At 37.5% G+C, this 6,449-nt stretch overlaps 1 long non-coding RNA gene and 1 pseudogene across 1 annotated transcript; one reads left to right on the top strand and one right to left on the bottom strand.

The window, feature by feature from the left end:
- The first annotated feature begins 250 nt into the window (after positions 1 to 250).
- Positions 251 to 2,716, top strand: LOC132052154 (uncharacterized). The gene is made up of 3 exons (XR_009413946.1): positions 251 to 397; positions 2,227 to 2,370; positions 2,500 to 2,716. It is a non-coding gene; the product is annotated as an uncharacterized LOC132052154 (long non-coding RNA).
- LOC132052153 (glutamate receptor 2.8-like) lies at positions 1,679 to 5,793 on the bottom strand (annotated as a pseudogene).
- Between the last annotated feature and the right edge of the window lie 656 nt (positions 5,794 to 6,449).

Raw genomic sequence — 6,449 nt, 5'->3', positions numbered from 1 at the left:
TTTCTTTTTCTAAATATTAATTAGGAGTAAATTGATAAAAACATTCCTAATTTTCTAAGAGTGAGCAATTTCTTAAAGGGTATACATGAGCTAAAAGAAATATTTATTTTGAAATAGAGGAAACCTAATAATTAAAACTTGAGTTACCTCTCCTAAAATAAAATAAAAAAACTAAAGAGTCGCCGCAAATTAAATGGCCCAGTATCCCACTCTCTTTAAAGCAATTCAAGCGCATTGTTTGTAATAGGATCTCAACTGTCCAGAACTAATACTCTTAACTTGTCCCTTCAACATATAACCAAATTGTTCATTGTGATTTGCCTGAAGAAATATAAACTCTCTCTCATTCTTCCACTGTGATTTGGACTTCAACAACCAAATCATCGCTTTCCAATCGGTAATTCTCTGTCTTCGTTTAATGAAGATCTTTTATGTATTTGCTTATTTTGTGCTTTGTGAAGGAATGCTTGCTAGGCTCCCTTCTTAATTTTGTGGAGAAGATAATTTAGTCTTTATTTGCTGAAATAATTGATAGTTCACTGTTTTGGTGAGTGTTGTTGGATTCGCTGTGAAGATTATCATGCCTTTGAGTTGTTCGATGAAATTCCTCCATGGAATTTTGAATGTGACACTTCTGACATCATAATCATTACTGCATTAGTACTATTCATTTACCTCTAAGAGCATCTAAAAAAATACTCCCTCCGGATGAAAAAAAAGATCCATTAATTTAAAAAAATTTGTACACCCCCAACATGGAAGACCATGTACTAACTCCTAAATAAAAATAAGTAATTTGATTAAACTACCCCTAATTAAATAGATATTAGGATTTGATCATATAACACTTAATAGGAGTAAATATAAAAAAATAAGGTTAATTTTTTCTTGATTTACTAAGTGGACTCTTTTTTTATCCAAGAAAAAAAGGCTAAGTGGACTCTTTTTTTATCCGGAGGGAGTATATTAGAGATTAACGTGCTTAGTATTATTACCTAATTAGAAGAAATCATATGTCACAGCACATGCTAATCTTTTTTGATTTTTGATGAGATATGCCAAAATCGAATGAGTAGTTTGAATGTATAATTTGTGGTTGTCTAAAAGAAGCTAAAAGGAGGATTTGTAGAATTCAATGTGAGACGTCACAATTGGATAAAGCTTGTTCAGTTTTGTTGACTTGAATTGCTGGAAGCTAGGCATAAACTCAGTTAGAGAGCTCTTAGTTGCGGTTTCCAATGCCAATTGTTGCTGTCCAGTCTGTATTTTAAGCACAAACTCAGTTGCATTAGGACTTAAACTTCGATTATTGTTGATTTTGGAAGAGGAATTGGTCACCTGTACTTCTTTACTTACACAATGCTACTTCTTTAAGATATTGAGTAGATACTTTGTTTGGCCCCAGTATGGTGATTTCATTTAGTGAAGTGTCATAACATGTGTCTTTTTTTTTTTTTTACAAAGTGAAAATAATCCTATCAAGTCAGTTCCATGAAATGTGTTCTACTTCTATTCGTCATCTCACTACTTGTTAACGTTTTGTTTCGTCTTTATCGGCTTAGATATTGAAATTTAATTAAATGGTCTTCTGATAGGAGGTTATCTTTTTCTTTCTTTCTTTCAAGACAAAAGAAGAAAAGGGAAATAGTAAACTGAGTTTGCTTATGGCATCTGAAAACCTTCTTTATTAGTCCGTGAGCATTGATAAATGATGTTCTGTTCCTATTCCTCTGAAATCTTTCATGTGCCCACCCGAAAACCTTGATGAAAACGGAGGCAAATACTTCTTTATTTACGTGGTTAAATTTCTGAACCAGCAATCTCAACATGGAACATAAATATTAGTGGAAAATTAGTAAAATTTCAATAAGTATTAAATTCTGAACCCATATTACAGTAGTGCATTGAATTGAATCGTGAGAACTTAAAGGTTATACCCATCAATCTAAATTCTGGAGCCGCCTCTTGATGCAAATATTGTGGCCAAGAGCGAAAACATTATAAAAAAAAGCTATAACTAACCCTAAAGCAGCTCATATCTGTACAATCTCTTGTAGGGCCCTATTCAGGTGTGTCACAATTATAGTAGCAAGCTATATGTATCACCTTTCTTCAATTGTCCATGTAATGGTTTCATGAACTGGAGTTCCAGGGAGCGACAAAGTTATATTGTAATCTGGTTTAACTAACCCTAAAGTTAGCTCATCTCTGTACAATCTCTTGTAGGGCCCTATTCAGTCTCTTCAACTGTCTCTGTAATGGTTTCATGAACTGGAGTTCCAGGTTCTGTTGTAGAGAACCCTTCAGCAGCAGGGGATGCTCCTATGCCGTCAGAAATTCTGATTTCTGGTCTTTGCAAAGGAAGGTCAGGTAATATTTCAGGGGAAGCTTCACTTGCTGTGAACAGCGTAGCCGTTTGGCCTTCACTGCCTTTAGATGGCTTTTCTGATTTAGAATCAGAGTTGTCTTTCTCTTCATCAAAGACTTTTGCTATTGCAGAAAGCTTTTGCTCTATAGAATCATCAGTGGCTAAGATTTCTCTATTCTGATAAAGGAAGATGAGGAAGAATACGAGAAGAGCGGAGCCTGCTGATACACCAGCTATGAGGAAAAGGCCCTTAAAACTATCTAGCGTGAGACTATCAGATGTTATAGCCATTCCATCTTGCTGTGGACAATCTGTTTCATTCCCAAACCATTTCTGTATTATGTTATTCATAAACTCTCCCTCCACCACTTTCAAGACTGCTCTTGAGACGTCAGGTACCAAAGGAGATCCTTTTGGAAATGCCTGTAAGAAGTTGCGGGAAAATAAAAGATTAGATCATTGAGTAAACCACAGACCATTCTAAAGAAATGTAAACACTTTCTGAAACATCACTGGAATGCGACAATCTTACGAATCTAAAGCCGGCGGCCTTGTATGTCGGACCGACCATAATATACTTCCTGCAGTACTTGTTGAGGAAGAGTCTGAGATAAGGTAGTTCATCAACAATTGCACCAACACCTCCATTTTTACTTCCTCTTGAGAGGGCATCATTATACTCTTCCAATGTGCTATAACTTCTGAACTTGGAGCTGTCAAATTTCATGCGCTTCAAGACGTCTTTGACAAAGGAACCTTCTTGGTACCCAACATATTCTCCATTCCTGATGAGATCATTGAGGTCTGTTATAGTAGGTTGGAGCTGTTGCACTGTTAACATAGATGTTAAGCTGGCTGTATAACTTGATGTCAGCACCAGAACCACAAAAACCCACACAATCAGCACAAATCTTGTCAAGTTACTTGTTACCCTCTCTTCTGCAACAACCAGCCATATATATGATATTGTTGAGAAACAAGGAAAAATCCTAAAGCTTTCGTATATAATTTGCATTGAGTTAGAGACTTACTGTGAGCAAAAACGAGGATTGAGAGAGGAAAACCAGAATATCATCCCAACTTGCTTGTGTTTGGGTCCTCTAAACTCTTGGTTTACACGATGTTCGAGTACCCAAACCACAAAACCAACAAAGGCGAAGAATGCTCCGGTTGTTATCCAAAGCTCACTCTTTAGAGGTTTCAAGAAAATCCAAGCATTCTTCCTATCATCATCCCTTACTGGCACAACTGCAGAAATACCCGATTCTGAAAAAGGTAATGAGAAATCCACATACTCAGATCGGCTAGCTAAAATGGTCACATCACCTACAACTGCATCATACTCCTGTTTCAAGCAAACATTGATTATTGCAGTATTTAAGGTTGGTCACAAAAGCAGAAAGTAGATAATAAAGTCCCGAAAAGGAGCATGTAACTAAGGTATTCAGCCAAAGAGGTTAATTTTCAAACAAGGATTACATACTACCTTAGAAGTGATCTTGTAAACAAGATCATCATAGTCTGGAATTGGAAATGGAATAAATTCGTAAGGGACAGCATATGGCAGAGATTGGATGACTTCTTTGAAGACATCTGCACAGAAACCAGTTGCAGTTACTGCTTGTGTTTTGAATCTCTTTCCACTTTAATGAATTGCTCCAGCCCTCCCTTGACAGGAACTCCAACCCTTAACCTCTTCCCACTTGTGGGTATGTCCAACCTCTCGGAACAATAGTAGATTCACCAGGCCAAATGATGGGCCCTAGTTTCTTATTATTACTTTTAGCTGTTTTACTATTCATCTTCAGTTTATACGAAATGCCATCCTTTTCAGTCCAGAATCCAATGCTTCTCTCTCCTTTCCCAATTATATTCACAATCTGATATGGGTATGGCTGCAGTTCTCCATCAATCACACGGAAATCACCACTTAGTCCTGTTTTTAGCTCTGTGTTTTGCATAGAGTCAATGAGAAGAGATCCCACTTCTGGTTCCAAGTGCATCTAAGTCTGTTAAGTTCTCTCTAGTGTCAGGTTTCTTTGATTTTGGGATAGCAGTAGTGCCCACTTTCTCTACTGCTTCTGCTAATGAGGTGATGCTATCATATGCCCATAGCCCGAGATATATTGAGTTCTACTTGGTCCGTGTCTGGATACTCTTGACGAAATTTCTTTCTCCATCTCTTGGTGAAATTGTTAAGTTCATTTGATCTTGGAACATAAGGTTTTACACCCAGAACACCTTGCATTGATGATTCAATTACTGAAGGATCTACCAGGTCCAGAAGACTAGTTAGCACATCTGTGATTATCCATGCATATCCACTGCTCATCATCCCAGCTTCTTTGGCCTTGAGGAAAAGACGCGAGGCAAGAGATGGTTCCAAGTGCACGATGAACACCCTGGTTTGCATTGTATTCAACTTGTATAGCTCCCTGAGGATTTGATCGTCATTGGCTGAAGGAGAAATAACACTTCTATAGGAGACTAAAGTGTTGATTTCCAGTAAGGTTTCAGTCAAATGTGGAACTATCCCTGTTCCATAGGAGCTATCCTCGTAGATGACTACAATTTCCCTCCAATTAAAGTTCTTAACAATTGCTGCAATGGCTTTAGTCTGGCTGGAAGAAGGAAGTGCTCCTCTGATGAAATAGGGATTTTCTTTGACCGAAAGTGAAGGACTTGTTGCTGGAGAAATGATCGGGACTTTCACTCTGTTCCCTAAGTCGATTACAAAATCAGTCTGTGTAGACATTTGTGGCCCAAAGATAGCTTGTACTCGGACATCCTTTAGCAAGTATAGGGCTGCACACACACAATCAGACTATAAGAAATTGTCTGAACATCTCTTTCAAAATAGGAAAACCAAAGGGAAAAGTAATATTTTAGAGAAAAAGAAGTGCTAATAGGGCATGCATGAATAAACTAACTATCAGCGTTTTTTTGAAAACCATCTATCAGAGTGTTGAAGCAACGAGAAAAAGATATGTTTGTTTAACAGACGTAAATCATGGAGCTGAATTTACCAGCAGATGCTGCTTCAACATCATCTTTCTTCGAATCCCTCAAGTGAGGGACTATCCTAATGGCACTGCGATTAGCGGCGTGGTAACCTGCAAGAGCTAGTAAGATAGATGTGTGCATTACTTTTCCCACATCTGTCTCCAGATCAAGAATTATGCCGACATCCACCTTTACAGCACTATTGTTATTATCTTCACCTCTTATTTGACTTGCGTAGTGGCAAAAGCTAATGATGGAGACAAGTTGAATGAAAAGAAATAGGAATTGGCATCTTGGATTATGCATTTGAAAAACTCTGGTAGCAAATCGTCTTGGGAGTTGGGCAAGAAGCAGTTGTTCATGTGCAAGTAACCACCTTTCAGAGATGTGTCTAAAGCTCTCTCTTAACTGTGTGGCTCTAGATATATAGGTTCAGAATCATGTAACTTCATTAACTATTTCTATAATTAATAAGACCAAACCCCATAAACTGTAGAAAGAAAAGCCAAAGTTTTCAAGGAACAAATGATGGTTGAAAATATTCGTTTGGTTATTGAGAGAGAGGGACTTTTCAGACATGCTACACCGCAAGCTAGTAAGATTTCTCCTCAGTTTGACCTAATCAAAAACTGACTAAAGGAACACAGTGACAAAATTGTTTTGGTTGAACGTAACTTTGCGTGGTACTCATTCCCCCAATACCCAATGACTTTTGTATTCATTTGATGCCGACTATCTAGAGCATATTGAATAGACTTTCCATATTTTGGCAATGGCAGGGGGTGTAAGACAAATTTAGTTGGGTGAAAGTTTAGTTACAAATCCTGAGGAAATTATCCCTGTAAAAGAAACCATTGTGTCTCTGACTTAGATAAGGCTACTATTAGTAATCTTAGTTTACGCGTTTTAAGTTTAGAATTGGTCAGTAGTAATTCGCGTGCACACCAAACAAGCAAACACATCCACCAATCCGATTGACCAATATTACTAGACTAGATAGGGTCATTGTATGGGAATGGATTATTGCAAGTTAAATGTCAGAAGAAATTAACTAGGACGAAGTTGGGTCTTGGTGATG

The sequence above is a fragment of the Lycium ferocissimum genome, chromosome 4 (assembly GCF_029784015.1).
Source record: "Lycium ferocissimum isolate CSIRO_LF1 chromosome 4, AGI_CSIRO_Lferr_CH_V1, whole genome shotgun sequence".
NCBI classification, from domain to species: Eukaryota; Viridiplantae; Streptophyta; class Magnoliopsida; order Solanales; family Solanaceae; genus Lycium; species Lycium ferocissimum.
This window is presented reverse-complemented; position numbering and strand designations above follow the sequence as displayed.